This window comes from Silene latifolia, chromosome 7, assembly GCF_048544455.1.
Source record: "Silene latifolia isolate original U9 population chromosome 7, ASM4854445v1, whole genome shotgun sequence".
NCBI lineage: Eukaryota > Viridiplantae > Streptophyta > Magnoliopsida > Caryophyllales > Caryophyllaceae > Silene > Silene latifolia.
The window spans coordinates 94,496,033-94,516,439 of record NC_133532.1 but is presented as its reverse complement, the minus strand read 5'-3'; the positions used below and the strand labels follow the sequence as shown (position 1 = coordinate 94,516,439).

The 20,407-nt window shown below is 38.1% G+C and overlaps 1 non-coding gene across 1 annotated transcript; it reads left to right on the top strand.

Annotated features, from left to right (window-relative positions):
• The first annotated feature begins 5,288 nt into the window (after positions 1-5,288).
• Positions 5,289-5,395, top strand: LOC141593890 (small nucleolar RNA R71). The gene has a single exon (XR_012521946.1). It is a non-coding gene; the product is annotated as a small nucleolar RNA R71 (small nucleolar RNA).
• Positions 5,396-20,407: the final 15,012 nt, after the last annotated feature.

The following is a 20,407-nucleotide window of genomic DNA, read 5'->3' as shown; positions in this document are numbered from 1 at the left end:
AAGCTTGTAGGGGGAGGCACCTATGGGAGTCTTATAGGCCGTCCTATAAGCCCAAAGAGCATCATCAAGCTTTGTGCTCCAATCTTTCCGAGTCTTGTTCACAAATTTTTCAAGGATTTGTTTGATCTCTCTATTTGAAATTTCCACTTGACCGCTTGTTTGAGGATGATATCCCAAGCCGGTTCGATGTTGAACACCATATTTGGTCAAAAGGGATGCAAGCTTCTTTTCATGGAAATGTGTTCCTCCATCACTAATGATAGCTCTAGGAACTCCAAATCTTGGGAAAATTATCTTCTTGAAAAGCTTGGTGACCGTTTTTGCATCATCATTTGGGGTGGCAATTGCCTCCACCCACTTTGAAACGTAATCTACGGCCACAAGGATGTACTTGTTCCCGTTAGATGTCACAAAGGGTCCTTGGTAGTCAATTCCCCAAACATCGAAAATCTCCACCTCTAGAATACCCCTTTGCGGCATTTCGTTTCTCCAAGATATATTGCCCGTTCTTTGACAAGCATCGCAATGAATGATAAATTCTCTTGTATCTTGAAACATCGTGGGCCAATAGAAGCCCGATTGGAGGATTTTTGCAACGGTTCTTCTTGCTCCATGGTGCCCACCGTAGGGTGATGAATGACATCCTTCCAAGATACCTTGGATTTCCCATTGAGGGATGCATCTCCGGTAGAGCCCATCACTACACTCCTTATAGAGGTTTGGATCATCCCAAAAGTACCTCTTCACTTCAAATAGGAATCTCTTCCTTTGGTTGTGGTTCAAATTAGGAGGGAGCACTTTTCCAACAATATAGTTAGCATAATCGGCAAACCATGGGGTGATGTGCCTTTCAAGTTGAGTTTGAATAGCCATCAAGATATCGTCGGGGAATGAGTCATTGATCGGGGTTTCTCCATTTTCATCATGAAACCGGATCCTTGACAAGTGATCCGCCACTACGTTCTCGGCTCCTTTCTTGTCTCTTATTTCCAAGTCAAATTCTTGAAGTAGCAAAATCCATCTCAACAACCTTGGTTTTGCCTCCTTCTTTATCAAGAGATGTCGAAGAGCACGGTGATCCGAAAATACAATCACCTTGGATCCAAGTAAGTAGGACCGAAATTTATCCAAAGCATATACAATGGCAAGAAGCTCCTTTTCGGTCGTGTCATAATTCACTTGAGAAGGGTCGAGGGTTTTGCTTATGTAATAGATGGCATGAAGAGCTCTCCCTACCCGTTGGCCAAGTACCGCTCCAACGGCGTAGTTGCTAGCGTCACACATAATCTCAAAAGGTAACTCCCAATTTGGGGTTGGATTATTAGTCTTGAGATCAATGCTTCTTTGATTCTATTGAAAGCTTCAACACACTCGTCAGTAAATTGGAATTGGGCATCCTTAAGCAAAAGTTGAGTGAGGGGTTTTGCTATTTTAGAAAAATCTTTTATGAAACGACGGTAAAAACCCGCGTGACCGAGAAAACTTCTTACTCCTCTAACATTCACGGGAGGTGGGAGTTTCTCTATCACCTCAACTTTAGCTTTATCTACCTCGATGCCTTTTTCCGAAATCAAATGACCCAAAACAATTCCTTCATTAACCATGAAATGACACTTTTCCCAATTTAAAACAAGACTAACATCTTCACATTTTTGCAATACAAGAGAAAGATTATGCAAGCATGAGTCAAAGTCCTTTCCATAAACACTAAAATCATCCATAAAAACTTCCATTATGGTCTCTAGGTAATCGGAGAAGACACTCATCATGCATCTTTGGAAAGTAGCGGGGGCATTACATAATCCAAAAGGCATCCGTCTATATGCAAAAGTGCCATAAGGGCACGTGAAGGTGGTCTTATGTTGGTCATCCGGGTGTATAGGGATTTGGAAGAATCCAGAATACCCGTCAAGGTAACAAAAGAATTTGTTAGAGGCTAACCTCTCAAGCATTTGATCAATGAATGGTAAGGGGAAGTGATCTTTCCTTGTTGCGGAGTTCAATTTACGGTAGTCAATGCACATACGCCAACCGGTGATCATTCTTGTGGGTATTAATTCATTCTTTTCATTTGTCACTACCGTAGTACCTCCTTTCTTAGGTACCACTTGGACGGGGCTAACCCACAAAGAATCCGATATGGGATATATGATTCCCGCATCAAGTAATTTCATGACTTCTCCTTTGACAACTTCTTGCATGTGGGGTTCAATCTTCTTTGGGGTTGAATGGTAGGTCTATGGTCGTCCTCTAGATGAATCCTATGCATGCAAAAGTTGGGACTTATCCCCTTAAGGTCATCTAGACTATAACCTATAGCCTTTTCATGTTGTTTCAACACATTAAGCAATTTACCCAATTGGTCATCATCAAGTCTATCATTAACAATCACGGGTTTGGTCTTTGATTCATCAAGGTAAGCATATTTCAAATTTGGGGGAAGGGGTTTCAAAGTAGGAGTTTGTACCTCACTTTCCTCCTTTGGAGTTTCATTGAGAATTTGCTCCATCTCCATTAAACATTCCATTCTCATGACATATTCTTCTTCACTTTCATTAACCTCATCATATTCAAATTCCATGATGGGTTCCTCTTGCTCTTGAATTTGTAGAATATCTTCTAGGATAGATTGCTCATCCTCTATGGGTTGACATGCTTCTACTAGAATATTATGCACCAACTCGGATTGTGCATGGGTGAGTTCTTTGTTAGCTAGAGCGGCCTCAAAGAGATCCACCTCCAACTCCCAATACATGCTCTTAGCCTTACTTGCTTCTAAGGCCTCTAATGCTTGCATGGGATCCTTGAAGTAAGGGATACTCAAGTGGTCCTCTACAAAACAATCTATGAAATCCATTCTTGCAAAATATCAAACAACTAGAAAACAATTAGAACAAACCTTGAGGAGTTTTACTTCCCAAGGTGAAAAAGACACAACTAAAAACAATAAAAGAAATCTTAAATCAATTAAACACCGTCAGAACGGCGCCATTTTTGATCGAAGCCATTTGGTGTTCACAATTAAACATATGTGGTCGTTGGTCAATGGTCGATACAAAACACAATTTATACTTCACAAACAACTCTACAATTAGTAAAGAGGCAAGTAAAGGTCGGATCCCAAGGGACGGGTATTGAAATGAAGATTCTATTGTAACTAGTGGTGTCTAGGGGTGTCACAAATTGGGTTGATGTAGAAGGTCACTAAACTAAAATAGCAATGAAAATAAACTAGCAAAGTAAATGAAATAAGGGTGTAAACAATTGATTAAAAGCACTAGGGTGTCATGGGTTCATAGGGGAATCATGGGATATGATCATACAAACATGTTCTCAAATTATAAGCAAGCAATTATTGTTGTGATGGATTGAGTTGGGTTATATCTTACAATCCTAGGAAAGTTTGGGTCCCGGAGCCGAATCTCTTGGATTGTACAACACCTACAAGTCGACTTAATCTTCCCTACTTAACACATGCATGGTCTAACAAGACTCGAGTTGGGTTATGTCTTACAAGTCAAGTTGAAAGGATAGAAGATGATAGTAAATGCAAGGATTCATAGGCTTAGCATTTCATCAAATATAACATGTGCATGTATTAAGATCAAAACAAGCAAGCAAATAAGATATGAAATCATATTAATTTAAGCATAAATCATTCCCCATGTTGGTTTCCCCTAATCACCCATTAAACCCTAGCTAAGAGACTACTCACTCATTATCATATTGATCATGCTAGAAAGGTTGTCAATCATACTAACATAATGAAACATGATGAATAAATGAAAGTAATTAGCAATAATTAAAAAGGGATTAAGAGATTATACCTACTAATGATTCCAATAATAAAGCAAGAATAATAGAAGAACTTGATGATTGATGGAAGGTTGTCAATCTCCCAATAAACCCAATAATCTTCTAATTACCCAAAATAAATGAAGAACTAGAGAGAGATTAAAGAACTAAAACTTGGATTAAAACTTGATTAATATTTGATTACAATATTGAAGAGAGATTTGATTGATATTAACTACTCTAATTATTGATAAGAAGAACATGCTCCTCTAATTAGACTAATGGGGTATTTATAGTAAAAATTAGGGAGGATGCATTAGGGTTAACTAAGGGCTAAACTAGTAATTACACTTTTAAGTTGAGCAAGGAGCCTCCGGGATTGTCCGAGAGAAGGGCTTCTCCATTTCGTAGCTTGAAGAACGAAACTATCTTTGTCTTTGCCGTGATCCGAGCGGATGGGAGTCGGGACGGCCGGATGGGATGGACGATCCGAGCGGATCAAGGAACAAGACGCTCGGATGGCGACGGTAATCCGAGCGATTCTGGTGAGGACGCTCGGATCGGGCGAGGACGGACGGATTCCCTACAATCCGTTCGGATTGTAGTTCACAGCCTTTCCTTCTTCTTTTTCTTCCCTTTTCTTCATGGATTCCTTGGGGATTTCCTTGGGGACTCAAGGATCCTTTTCTCAACAATGCTCTTCTACTTATGCTATGTACAAAGGCCTTCTAGTCTTGTCTCTCCTTGATGCTTGGTCATTGAATATGATCAATTTAGCCTTGTTTTGCCATGAAAATGCAAGATTCTTACTCCTTTCCTACCAAGGGATCAAAATCTCAAAGAATATGCAAAACAAAGAACTAAAGATAAGAAATGACCCAAATAGGCACTAAAAAGCATAGAAACAATGGTAATTCGGGGGCTAAATATGCGCCAATTATGGTCGCATCAGCGTGGTGTATGTTGGTTGAGGGTTTTGAACATTTTGGCTTTTGTATGAGAGGTTGGAGTGGAATTTGGTGTTTTCATTGTAATAGTTGGAATAAGGGGTACCACTCTTATATGCTTGGAAAGCATTCACTTGTTCACTTGTTCCCCTACATTCACTTTGGTCATGTCCCAAAGTTCCACAACTCTCACATACTCCACTTGGAATTGATGATGATGCTACCATAGCATTAACTTGTTGCTTGGGTGATTTGGAGGCCTCTTCAAGTTTAGCCATAGCCTTCTCAAATTTCAAATTAATGGTGTCGATGTGAGCACTAAGTTGAGCACCCAATTGAGTAATAGAGTCCACCTCATGCTTTCCTCCTCTAGTAGCCTTCCGGGGTCTACTATATTGTGAGTTATGGACCGCCATTTCTTCAATATTGTTCCATGTTTGATTGTCATCAACTTTGGTAAACATACCATTTGATCCCATATTAAGAATGTTTCGGGAGTCTTCATATAGACCATTCCAAAATTATTGTACAAGGAACCACTCGTTAAGTCCATGGTGTGGACAAGATCGACAAGTATCCTTGAATCTCTCCCATGCTTCATACAAAGATTCCTCGTCCCTTTGTTTGAACCCGGTGATTTGGGCTCTCAACATGTTAGTCTTCTCCGGAGGATAGAATTTCTTGTAGAAAGCAAGTGCCAATTTCTTCCAAGAGTCAATACCAAGAGTAGCCTTATCTAGGCTCTTCAACCATTGTTTCGCGGAACCAATCAAAGAAAAAGGAAATAAGACCCATCGAATTTGGTCTTGAGTAACTCCGGTTTGAGAAATCGCATCACAATAGTCACAAAAAGTCTCCATATGACAATGAGGGTCTTCACTAGGCATCCCCCCAGATTGACTTCTCTCAACTAGTTGTATAAATGCGGATTTTGCAATGAAATTACCGGTTAGATGTTGTGGGGTAGCAGTACCATTTGGTAGGTTCTCCTCGGTTGGTACGGAATGTGATGAAAATTTAGGCATTGTGGGTTGATTTTGTGGTTGGTTTTGTGTTGGGTTATCCTCTCCTTCTTCATTATGAAATCGGATTCTCGACAAGTGATCCACTACCACATTCTCGGCCACCTTATTATCTCTTATTTCTAAGTCAAATTCTTGGAGTATCAAAATTCATCTCAACAATCTTGGTTTTGCCTCCTTCTTTATCAAGAGATGTCGAAGAGCACGGTGATCCGAGAAAACAATCACTTTTGATCCAAGCAAATAGGAACGGAATTTGTCTAAGGCATAGACAATGGCAAGGAGTTCCTTCTCGGTAGTATCATAATTCACTTGGGAGGAGTCAACAGTCTTACTTATATAATAGATAGCATGCAAAGCCCTTCCTACCCGTTGGCCAAGAACCGCTCCAACGGCGTAGTTACTTGCATCGCACATGATCTCAAATGGTAGTTCCTAATTTGGTGGTTGGATGATCGGTGCCGAGATTAGTGCTTCCTTAATTCTATTAAAGGCTTCAACACACTCATTAGTGAAGTGAAATTGGGCATCTTTAAGTAAGAGTTGAGTGAGGGGTTTCGCGATTTTTGAGAAATCTTTTATAAAGCGGCGATAGAAACCCGCGTGACCGAGAAAACTTCTCACGCCTCTAACATTCACGGGAGGTGGGAGTTTCTCTATAACCTCAACCTTAGCTTTATCGACTCCAATGCCCTTTTCCGCGATTAAATGGCCCAAAATAATACCTTCATTGACCATAAAGTGACACTTTTCCCAATTCAAAACGAGACTAACATCTTCACATTTTTGTAATACAAGAGAAAGGTTATGCAAGCAAGAGTCAAAGTCCTTCCCATAAACGCTAAAATAATCCATAAAAACTTCAATTATGGTTTCTAGATAGTCAGAGAAGACACTCATCATGCATCTTTGGAAGGTAGCGGGGGCATTACATAAGCCAAAAGGCATTCTCCTATATGCAAAAGTACCATAAGGGCATGTGAAGGTGGTCTTATGTTAGTCATCCGGGTGTATTGGGATTTGGAAATCCCGAATACCCGTCAAGGTAGCAAAAGAATTTGTTAGAGGCTAACCTCGCAAGCATTTGGTCAATGAATGGTAGGGGGAAATGATCCTTTCTTGTTGCGGAATTCAATTTTCGATAGTCAATACACATACGCCAACCGGTGATCTTCCTTGTTGGTATTAGCTCATTGTTATCATTTGTTACCACCGTGGTACCTCCTTTCTTAGGTACCACTTGAACGGGGCTAACCCACAAAGAATCCAATATAGGATATATGATTCCCGCATCAAGTAATTTCATAACCTCCGCTTTTACAACTTCTTGCATGTGGGGGTTTAATCTCCTTTGAGATTGGATGGTAGGTCTATGGTCTTCTTCTAGATGAATTCTATGCATGCAAAAATCGGGACTTATCCCCTTAAGATCATCTAGACTATAACCTATAGCCTTTTCATGTTGTTTTAACACATCAAGCAAACTCTTCAGTTGGTTCTCATCAAGTTTGTCATTAACAATCACGGGTTTAGTTTTAGATTTATCAAGTTAAGCATATTTCAAATTTGGGGGAAGGGGTTTTAGAGTTGGAACTTGTACCTCACTTTCTTCCATTGAAGATTCATTAAGGACTTGCTCCATTTCCATTAGACATTCCATTCTCATGGCATATTCAACTTGTTCTTCAAGTTCACTAATCTCATCATACTCAAATTCCATAACAAATTCTTCTAGCTCCTCGGCTTGTATGATGTCATCTTCGGTTGCTTGTTCTTCTTTTATAGGTTGAGAAGCTTCCACAAGAATGTTATGTATTAATACGGATTGCTCATAAGTAAGTTCTTTGTTGGCTAGAGCGGCCTCAAGAAGATCCACTTCCAATTCCCAATGCATATTTTTGGCCTCACTTGCTTCTAAGGCTTCCAATGCTTGCATGGGGTCTTTGAAGAAAGGTATACTCAAGTGGTCCTCAACAAAACAATCTATAATATCCATCTTGCAAAACATACTAAGAGAAAAAGATGAGAAGTACCTTGAGGAGTTTTACTTCCCCAAGGTAAAGAAAGACACAACTAAAAACAATTTAAAGAAAATCAAATCAAGTTAACACCGTCCCCGGCAACGGCGCCATTTTTGGTTCGTCGTTTTTGTTACTCGTTGTCAAAAGTTACCTTGAATAAAAAAATATTTATAACTTCACAAACTACTCTACTCTTAGTAAAGAGGTAAGTAAAGGTCGGATCCGAAGGGACGGGTATTGATGTAGGATTTTCTTTTTTTTTTGCTGGAATGTTAGTAATATTATATCATAGTCCATAAAAGGACACCCATACACCATTTAGAGCACTGTTTACATCAGAGAGTTACAATAAATTTAAGCAAAGAAACAGCACTCAACAAATACCTACACCATTACACCAGTTCCTATCAACCAGAGCCATAGGCCCCTGGAACACCCCCAATACACGATTCCTACAATCAGCCTGAATCTGTTGTACAAGACTGCCAGGCTGCATGACATAGCCATCCAGTCTACAAACATTCCTACAGTGCCAAATGCCATATATCAATCCTGCCACAGTTGCTATGATCACCTGTCTAGCCAGAAGAGAAAGTTTCTTCATATGTAGCAACTTTTCACAACTGCAGAGATCTATTGCATTAACCCCTAACCATTTTGCCAACAGTTGATAACAGTTCTGAGCATAAAAACAACCTCTAAATAAATGCTCATGGGTCTCAGGTGCCACACCACAGATAAAGCACTCAGTAGGTACTGCCACCCCCATTTTAGCCAATCTATCAAGCGTGAGTAACCTCTGTTGCTGCTGCAACCAGGTAGTGAAACACCATTTTGGAATATTGAATCTATTCTAGACAAATTTGTACCAAGCTACTCTCACTTCAGTACTCTGCATTAGCCATTTATAACCATCAGAAATTGTATATGTATCAATGGCACCTCTCCACTTTCCATTCACATAGCCATTCTTCATAGTATTTTTAACCTCACAGATCTTCCTCCACGCCCAGGAGCTATAAGGGGAAGGTTCATAGTCTAACCAGGTAGCACCTTTCAAGTAAATGGCATCAATCCATCTAATCCATAAATGGTCTTGCTTAGAGGTAATCCACCAGACTAATTTACCTATGGCCGCAACATTCCAAGTTTTGCTATCAATAAGACCCAAGCCACCAGTTTCCTTGCTCTGACAGAGTACATTCCAAGCCACCAAGGGTGCCTTAGAGTATTTATCACTGCCTTCCCACAAAAAAATCCTGCACAGAGCCTGTATTCTATCCATAACACCCACAGGAAGAATAAAAATTTGGGACCAATAGTTATGAATGGTGGATAGAACATACTTCACAAGAACAAGCCTACCAGCATAAGAAATCTTCCTACTATTCCATCCTCTTATCCTGCTAATCATCCTATCAACCAGGACATTACAATCCACTTTAGTCAATCTCTTATGGGAAATTTTGACCCCCAAATACTTGAATGGCAGGTCTCCTTTCTTAAACCTTGTCCCCTGAAGAACCTTGTCAACTGTAGCAGGGCTCATACCATTACTATAGAAGTCAGACTTGTCTGAATTAATATGCAATCCAGAAGTAGAAGAGAATCTCTCAAAAAGTTCCATAATAATGCAGATAGATTTAACCTCCCCTTTACAAAATAAGAGAAGATCATCTGCAAACATCAGATGAGTCAACCTTAATTTTTTACAAAGGGGATGAAAATGAAAACCTGGAATCCAGCTGCCCATCTCCAAAAGCCTGCTCAAATACTCCATACAGAGGGTAAAAAGCAATGGTGACATTGGATCACCTTGCCTCAAACCCCTACAACCAGGGAAATATCCATGTATTTGACCATTCAGACTGATAGAATAGGAGGTCGTGCTAACACATTGCATGATGAGTTTGATAAGATGGGGAGGGAAATGCAGAGCATCTAACATTTGTTCCACAAAAATCCACTCAATTGAGTCATAGGCCTTCCTTAGATCTACCTTCATCAAGCATCTAGGAGAGACACTCTTCCTAGTATAAAGCCTAACAAGGTCCTGATTAATGAGAATATTGCCCAATATACTTCTCCCTTTAATAAAAGCACATTGAGCAGGATTAATTAAATGAGGAAGGCAAGCACTAATTCTAGTACAAATGATCTTAGAGATGACCTTATATAAAGTGTTGCAGCACGCAATGGGTCTAAACTCCTTGACAGATCTAGGATTATCCACTTTAGGAATTAAAGTGAGCACTGTACTATTTAGTTGCTTTAGCATCATACCAGTTTTGAAAAAATCCTTAACAGCAAGGCACATATCTTCTTTAACAGTAGTCCAACTAGCCTTGAAAAAACAGCTGGTGTAACCATCAGGCCCCGGACTTTTGTCATCTGGGATATCAAACAGAGCTAGTCTGATCTCCTCCTCAGTAGGAATCTTGCATAACCCATCCCAATCTCCTTCACTAATAACCTGACCCTGTGTGACAATATTTTTATAGAAGCAAGAAGTCTGAGCTTTGGCCCCCAACAAGGACTTATAATAGTCTACAAAAGCTTGTAGAATATCATTAGGATCCCTACATTCCACTCCATCTTTATTCTCAATTTGCAGGACCTTATTATGAAGCTGTCTCTTTTTAATAGCTTGATGAAACATGTGGGTATTTGAATCCCCATCATGGACCCAAGCAAACTTAGCCTTCTGTCTAAGATAAGCAGTCCTAGAATCATCAAGCAAATGATAAGAATCCCTGATCTGTTTCTCCTTATCCATCAAAAGAGTATTAGTGATATCACCCTGCAACTGTTTTTGACAGTCCAGCAAGAGATTATATGCCACATCCGCATTTCTTTCAATGTCAGAAAACAATTCTCTGTTAAGCTTTTTGAGAGAGGGTTTAAGAAGCTTCAGTTTCCTTACCATTCTGAACATAGGGGTACCCTGGATCTGCATCTGCCAATGCTGAGTCACAAGGGCCCCAAAATCCTCCACCTTGGTCCACATGTTAAAGAACTTAAAAGGTTTCTTATTCCCAGAACTTCTTTCACCACAAGACACAATACAAGGACAGTGATCAAACTCTCCTTCAGGCTGGTAAGGAGCAAACCAATCAGACCATTCCTTCAACCAATCACCATTCACCAATACCCTATCTATTCTACTGAACACCCTAGTAGCACTAGATTGTTTGTTATTCCACGTGAAAAAAGCACCTGTAGTTTTCATATCCTGAAGACCACAATTATTCACAGCAGAAAGAAAGGGAGCCATCTCATTATCTCTTACAATCTTCCCCAACCTCTCATTAGAAAATAGAACATTGTTAAAGTCCCCTAAGACTAACCAGGGACCTGTCACACACATCCTTATTAAGTCATTCCAGAGAGGTAGCCTGTCTTCTAGCTTATTAAAGGCATAAACAAAAGTAGAACTAAAGGTAACACCAGATTGCAACACCTTCACCTTAGCATGAATATATTGAGGGTCCATCTCTAACACCTCAACATCAACTTTATTACCCTTCCAGAGTATCCAAATTCGACCTCCAGGATGCATACTTGTATTTGTAACATACTTCCACCCATAACAAACATTTTTAGTAACTTTATTTAGAGATTCAGGTTTCACTCTGGTCTCAAGGAGTCCAAATAGATCTACATCATTATGATGCATAAACCATTTAATATTTTTCTGTTTAGGAACACTATTCAGACCCCTCACATTCCATACTCCTAGTCTAATCATTAGGGGATACAATATCCCCTCCACCCCCTCCTTTATCAACCATTTCATTAGTTTTCTCAGCTTCAGCCAACTCTGTATTAAAAGTAGTATTGAACTCAGTATCCTGACCTGAAACCACCCTAGTCTCATGTCTAGTCAATTTGGTTATCACTCTGGCAGGAGTGTACACAGGACCATGACTAGGAGCCGGGGTAACTACAGGAGTAGATACCACCACAGAATTAGTCTTCTCCTTAACCAAAGGAGGATACTCTTTAGGATCCACAGTAGATGCAGTACCCACTGTCTTTGGTTTCCAAACTTGCTTCATAGGCTGAGCCACAGTAGGTCTCCTAGTACCCAGGGCCTTCCTTCTACAATTCATAGTGCTATGTCCAATACCTTTACATTTCTGATATGTAATGGGCAACCAATCATATTCAACAGCTACACGCACTTCAGAGCCTAATTCATCCTCAAAAATGATCTGGTTAGGGAATTTCTGATCTATTTCAACTTCCACCATCAGTCTAGCAAAACCCAGCAGAGATTTCTCCAAAGTAAGATCATCTATTCTGATAAACCTACCCACTAATCCTGCCAATTTCTCTAGACATTTAGCACCCCAAAATTTAAGATCCAAACCAACCAGTTTAACCCAAATAGGCACCTTCTTAACAGACACTTTTGAAATTTTAACTGTAGCATCCCAGGGTTTAACAATTAAGGGTTTCCCATCAAATAAGAACATGCCATTAGCCAAAACAAGTTTGTGATGCTCAGGTTTGGCAAATCTTACCACAAATAAACCATTTGGCAAGAAAGAGATCTGGGTAATGTCATAACCAGACCAAATTCGTCTCAGAAAATTATCAAGCACTTCTCGTGGTGGGTTCGCACCCATGACATAGCCATAAATCGCCAAATTCCAATACGCAATCTCATCCTTGACATCATCCACAGAGAGCTTCAAACGAGGACTGGAACTTTCCCCCAAATCACCTACTTCAGCAATAGGTTCCAAACGAGCCACAGCAGACAGACATGTCTTTTGTGGTGCCGAAGCCTCACGCCAATCCTTAGGATCATCAGAAAGTACCAATCCCTCAGCAAGTACAGTCTCCCCTTTCTCCTTCACCGCAGCAGCAACAGACGTCTTTGCAGATTCTATTTCTGCAGCGATTGTTTCAACATGAACATCCCCACCAGTAGATTTATTGTTACTAGAAGTATTTTTTGTATGATTATTAGATTTATTACTACTATTATTGGTGTTAATAGTTGATGAATTATTATTTTTAGTTGAGTTTTTTGTAGAATTTAATATTGCTAACTTTCCTCGCCATTGCTCAGAAATCGTGACCTAGAATTCAGAGAATATTCTCTCTCTAAATTCCTCTCTCATCATTCCCCTTTCCATTGCAAATGGTTGTGTCTAAGGGTGTCACAATTTGGGTTGAGGTAGGAGATCACTAAACTAATCAACAATGTAAATAAAGTAATGAAAACAAGCAAGATGATTAAAATGAGATGCAAACAATTGATTAAAAGCACTAGGGTGTCATGGGTTCATAGGGGATACATGGGAGTTGATCATACAAACATGTTCTCAAATTATAAGCAAGTAATTATTGTTGTGATGGGATCGAGTTAGTGTATATCTTACAATCCCTAAGAAGGTTTGGGTCCCGGAGCCGAATCGATTAGATTGTACAACACCTACAAGTCGACTTAATCCTTCCTATCCAACATTATGCATGGTCTAATGAGACTCGAGTTGGTTTATGTCTTACAAGTCTCATTAAAAAGATAAGTGATGGGTAAAAAATGCAAGGATTCATAGGCTTGCATTTCATCAAACATAACATGTGCATAAGTTAAAATCACAACAAGCAAGCAAATAAATTATGAAAACATATTAGATTAAGCATGAATCAATCCGAATGTTGGTTTCCCCTAATTCCCCATTAACCCTAGCTAAGGAAACTACTCACTCATTATCAAATTTAACATATTAACAAGGTTGTCAATCACATTAACAAGGCAAAACATGATGAATGAATGAAAATAATTAACAATAATTAAAGCAAGGATTAAGAAATTTATACCTATGGAGATTCCACAATAATAATGCAAAGAATAATAGAAGTACTTGATGATTGATGGAAGGTTGTCAATCTCCCAATAAACCCAAATAATCTTCTAATTACCCAAAATAAATGATGAACAATAGAGAAATTAAGGAAAGATTAAGAAATGAGATTTGTATTCACTACTACAAATCCAGGCAACTACAACGCCCCTTTAACAACGATTATTCACGAAAATCACAATAGACGTTGTAGAATGTATGGCGCGAATTTTACTAAAATTAATTACAACGGGTATGGTTATAAAAACCGTTATTAGTTTTAACAACGGGTCACACATGCAATACCGTTGTTAATAATTTGGCGCAAAATTGGCGCAAAGTTAGTGAAAAGTAATCACAACGGCTACTTTTGTAACCCGTTGTTAAAACATATTTGATAACGGGTGTTTTTTACAACCGTTGTTAAAACATATTTGACAACGGTTGTTGTGTTACAACCGTTGTTAAAACTTATTTGACAACGGTTGTTGTTTAATAACCGTTGTCAATACCTTCCATACTATAAACCACACAAACACAAGTCTGCTGCAGCCACAAAACACAACCCTTAATACACAAACAAAAACACAGCAGACAAACACAAACACAAACACAAACACACTTTCTCATCATCTCTTTCTCTCTTTCTCTCTTTCTCATCGTCGCTTTATGTTCTCGCCGTAACTGTTGATTTCATCGTCTCTTACGTTCTGTATTTATCAGGTAAATATCGCCGTCACTGTTAGTTTCATCGTCATTATTTTCTTTTTCTAATTATTTCTTTTGCATGTATGTGTTTTTATCGACCATTATGTTATTTGTTTAAGTATTGTTCGCATAATTAGTTAGTAAAACAAAGAAGAAGCAAGATGAAGAAGCAAGATAAACATAATTAATATATATATATATATATATTTATAAATACATAAATTTAAAAAAAAAATTACATTAATAAAAATGCAATTCTTATATTTTCATAGAGGATCTTATTCTCCTCTATCATATCCGTCCTCTCCTCCTTGGCTATTTGGAGGTTCCGTTCGCCAGATTGCTATATCGTCATATAGCCGCAATCGCGCTCTTTGCCGTCAAGCCATCTTCTTTGGCGTCCTTCAGTACGGATCGAGCATCCGCAAGGTAGCTCCTGAAACTTTCCTCAATATGGAGCAACCAGCGGATGAAACTGTTGTTGTTCTCGATCATGGTAAGAGTCTTAAGGATGATATCATTCATTTTGTTGGAGTTTGGAGTTTGTTTTGAAAGATTAAGTAGGGTTAATTTATTTGGAGTTTGTTTTAGCAGTTAGGGTTTGGAGATGTATATATTGAGATAATGGAAATGTTAGTTGAGATAATGCAATGTATTTATACTAAGCAATGTGTGGGTTGAGTTGTTTTTTAATTAATATATATGTTAGGAAGTTGTGCCATAATCATCATCATTTCTCTCAATGCTGCTTCAAATCTTATTACTAACCCTTCTCATTCCATATTGTCCGTTCATATTCACAGTGATGGCAGTAATAATGCATGAATCGGAATTATAACGGGCCGTAATTATGCATGCATCTAGTAATATTTAATTTAATTTTTATTTTATTTTTTAAGAACAAACAACCCGTTGTCTTTAATTATAACAACGGTTTAGTATATTACAACCCGTTGTTATAACTTTCCCCCCAAAATTGAGTCACACTTTCCACAACGGGTTTTTATACTTAAAACCGTTGTTACTATTTTTAACAACGGTTTCCTTAAGAAACCCAACCGTTGTTAAAACCTTTTACAATGGACGCTTTAACAACGTCCGCTTTTTTATATAACAACGGTTTTTGACCGTTGTTATAGCCTGTATTTGTAGTAGTGATTAAGACTAGATTAAAAGTTGATTACAAGATTAAGGAATGATTAAGATTGTATTACAACTTGATAATAAACTAAGTAGTACGAAGGGGTATTTATACTAAAGATTAGGTACAAAGATTAGGGTTACTAAGAGCTTAAATGACTGTTAAGACCCTTAAGAAAAGTTGAGGAAATTCTCCTCTCCAAGGAGATGCGCATCTCCGTTTTGCTAGTCCCATGAAAATATGCTTGTCCCGAGCGTCTAGGAAGCTGGCACGGTGGAGTCTGTAAGGGGATCCGAGCGGATCATGGGATAGACGCTCGGATTGCTTGGCTTCAACACAAGCGTCTTTGCATCGGGACGCTCGGATTGCTGGGCACGGAGACGCTCGGATTGGCTGCAATCCGCTCGGATTGTGAGACAGGTACTTCTCTTTTCTTCTTTCCTCAACAATCCGCGGGGATCTTGTTGAGGATGCAAGGATCCTTTCGTCATTACCCAATATACTTTATTATCTACATAGGCCTTCTAGTATCGTCTTCCCTTTGATGCTTTGGTCATTGAATGCGATCAATTTAGCTCCATTCCACCATGAAAATGCAAGGTTTGAACTCCTCTCCTACCAAGGAAACAAAACCTCAAAGAATATGCAAAATGGGAAACTAAAGATAGTAAATGACCCAATTATGCACTATAAAGCATAGGAACGAGGCTAATTCGGGGACTAAATGTGCTCAAATATGAGTCACATCACCAAGCACACACAAGTAATCACAATAGCAATCCTCCATGAAACCGTCGCCTACAAATAATAATCACATACAATTACTACTACCCCTAAATAAACAATCTTGTATGCCCAATTACCGATTCCCCCAATTTTTCCCAAATTAGGGTTAAGACAAATATAAAATGATTAAAGACTAAACGCTAGTACTTATAATCCGATTGACACAAGAACTACGAAATCCGATGCCCGTAAGCTAGATCCTTGGTTGGTTGATGGTTAAAGTGATTACAGAGAGTATTTAGGTTTGTGAAAATGTTTATAAAATGTTAATGACGACTGAAACGAGTATTATATACTCCCTAATCATTCTAATCAAAACCGCGCAAAAACACGACTTCTATTTGTATTATATAGTTCGTTTTAGGCATTGTTGAATGTTTATAAAGATACTTGAAATTATCGATGATTGAATATAATCATCGACGAATGGTGGTCAAACTTTGGTGAAGAAAATCCTAACTTAACTAAATTGTAACTTTTATTTTTTTTAATCTCACATTTTTAATAACTATGGATTGTTTTGCGGATGTTTTTAGAGTTTTTTGTCAGATGGTACCTAACATTTAGATTACTTTGCACGCTGGTACCTAACATCATTTCTTTTGCCCAAAAGTATCTAAATTTTACATGTCATTTTTTAACAAGTATCAATTAACGTTTTCCGACAAAATAGGTTGACTTTAGGGTTTGATGTGACGGAAAATTGTGATTTATTTTACTCTCTCTTTATTATCTTTCTTCAAGATTGATTATCACATAATTTAACATTTTTTTTCTCCTATCCACCCATAATGCCTTATATATCAACTCTTATTACTAGATTTAAATCATGTGATTAATCAATCTTAAAGAAAAGGATTAAGGAAAATTAATTTTTTTTTTACGGAAAACATTAATTGATACTCCCCCTCCATTCAAATCCCAACACACCATTTCACTTTTACACGTTTGCCAATGCGCAAATTGTAACGTAAGTATCTTTAATTTTACACTGTAAAAAAATATAAAAATTTGATATTCTTATTGGATTTCCAAAGGCGAATCAAACAAGATCTCACATGACTATAGTTTTTCTTTATATATTGCACGTAATATCGAAAACTCTTTTGGCTTGTGAATAGTGTCAAAATGATGAATGGTGTGTTTGGATATAAATGGAGGGAGTACTTGTTAACAAATGACATCAGAATTTTAGGTACTTTAGGGTAAAAAAAAATGTTAGGTGCTTGCGTGCAAAGTGGCCTAAATGTTAGGTACTTTCTGACAAAAACCCATATTTTAATATGTTCATCATTGTTAATTTGTAGTGAATTTATTAAGATTGATATTAACAACAAATCACAAATATGACAAAGGCAAGCTCGGTGCAAATATTGTTTTCTCTATATATTTAATTAAGTTGGTTTAAAGGAAAAATCTATATTTTCCTTGTAATTTGAATACTAATAAGATAGGGTGCATTTGATTTTGTTTTGTTATTGTTGCTTTGATGATAAGATGGAAAAAAAATACATTGTCTATACCCATCATTTTCGATAATGTATGCTTATGTAATGACATTATCATCTTGAGACTAAAAAAACATGACGTAAGAAGCCATAACATCGTTACAATTTTCAAGATAAATTAAAAATATGAATCATTATAAAAGGAACTTGAGAAATGAATTATGGAAAAAGAAGATGAAGAGTATTGTTAAAAGTTAGTTGTGAATTGAATAAAGTATTCAAGTGGAGGAAGATAAAGAGTTTATTATCTTAAGGAGTAACTAAGTGAGAGATCCATCAAGTTTTATTTTTCACTAAAAATAATATAAAAAAAATAAGATTCTAGGATTTCCTAGGGTTCCGTCTAAATTTTCTTCGATTTTCTCCTCTTCTCGAGGCTCTTCTCACGATTTGATCATGAGATTAGTTTTTCCTTTGTTTCGTTTTTCCTTGCTTTTGTTTCTCTTTGTAGGTGCTGATGAATAGTCTAATAGAAGGCCAACAATGGGATAGAAAAGTGCCGGTAGTAGTGGAGGAAGATACTTTCGTGTGGGACGATGACGGAGGAGCGTTATATGGGAAGAATGATCTTATTCTGGTCGGAAAATTATGGGCATCTAATGAACTTCTAGATTTACCTACCAGACGGACAATTGATAAAATTAGAGAGATCCAAGAGGTATAACAAATAACTATTGAACATAACCAAGTTTGTAATAATATTAATAATAATAACTTATTGATACACTACTATGTTATTCTGTTTTATGTAGGAGGGATTTTTTGTTACCTTGGCCACCATAACATCAATTGACACGGAATTCAAGTGGTACATTGAGAGCTGCAAAAAACTGTAAATCGACACTGGAGTTAGATGATAAAGAGAAATGGTTATGTACTGGCAAATGTGAAGGATATGCAAAATATGTCATTCTCAGGTACATTAAATTTGAGACGCTGAAGTAAACGTGATTTATTTTATTCATAATCTACTCTCTTCTAAAATGTCCTAAACAACTCCTTATGTAGGTATAAACAGAGTCAAAGTTGTCGGTCATACCGGAAACGCAACCTTCATACTATTTGATACTCAAACTACTGATTTGATCAAGCAATCAACAAAGCAACTACGAGATAACCAACTTAAGGTATGCATCATGCCTAATCTTTTATACTTTTAACAGTAGAGTATTACTTTGTTTCAGTTTTAATCAATCTGATTATATGTATTCGAAACAAACTCCAAACAAGTAATAGTGCTCATGCACAAATCATCATAACATTAACTAATTAGTGAGGTTTTGTTTTGGTAAAAATTTACCGGGAAATTAATTTTGATTAGTGAGTGATAGTGATTAATCTATGGCCGATAATGGAATGAATGCGACGATTATAACGAGCGAATGAGTAACGAAATAAGAGAACGACACAAGGAACTTTTTGGTGACGCGGAAAACCCGATGTGGGAACAACCGCGGGGGGAGTCGGAATCCCACCAACTTTGCACTATAATCGAGACGGACTTATGCAAGTAAGGAAATACAAGATTTGTTTTGCTAGCAAATTGTTGCTAAGTGTAGATGGAGAATTGAGAACTGATGTGTTGAATGTGCTTGAGTTCGAATGCCTTTGTTGCTTTGCTCTTCTATTGCTTACATAGCTGCTAGAGTCAGACTTAAAGTCATAGAACTTCCCCCTGCTTCTCCTCCTAAATATCTGGTCAACTCCCTTAAGAATAGGGGTTTGTTGCTTGACTCAATCTTTTGCACGTGTGTTTTATCATTTCTCAAAGTGTGTTTGTTTGCTTTTGATCCTACGGCTCTCCAAGCGCCACGTCATCAGTCCCTTATAATTGTTTTCCTCCAATCGTCGCCTACAACGTCATGGATAATAAAAATGTATTTTTTATCCCTAACAATTGCCCCCAAATTTCCCTCTCAAAGTATTTTAGGCGGGAATTTCTGTTTGCGATGCGGAGAACTGACAAGGTTTTAGCAGTTACCTCAATTTTGGCAACCTCCCCACTTGATATTCTCCCAACCGCCAATAATTAATACCCCACTCTCCCACAAACTCTTCCTCTTATTTCAACCCCTCGGTATCTCCCCACCCTTTAACTTCTCTCACCTTTCCCATCATCACTTTACTTCTTCTATCTCTTCATCAATCAGAAAAAACTTCACCTTCTCCGGCCGTTGTAGCAGGTACCTCCCCCTTTGGCTCGCCTTTTTTATTTTTTTCCTTTAATTTTCTTTGCTTCGTTATGTCTCAAAATACCGCATCCTCTACCTTGGATCCCGCGACTCCGTCCAACCTCTTCCCTTCTGGTGGTGTTTTGTCCGCGAAACACTCCCGCGACTCAGAGTTCAATGCAGATGACCTTGCCTACATCAGGGAAACGTTCGGTTTTTCGGATCAGGTGCCAATCCCCGACCAAAAAGCTGACTTTGTACGGGAGGGATGGATATGCTTATATGACTACGCCTTCCGCCTGGGTCTGAGGTTCCCGTTTCCTCCTTTGGTTCAAGAATTCCTGAATCTGAATCACTTGGCTATTTGCCAAGTTGCTCCATACACTTGGCGGACCCTGCTTGCAATTTGTGCTATGAATAGCCATTTTGGCTATGACATCGGTCTTTCAG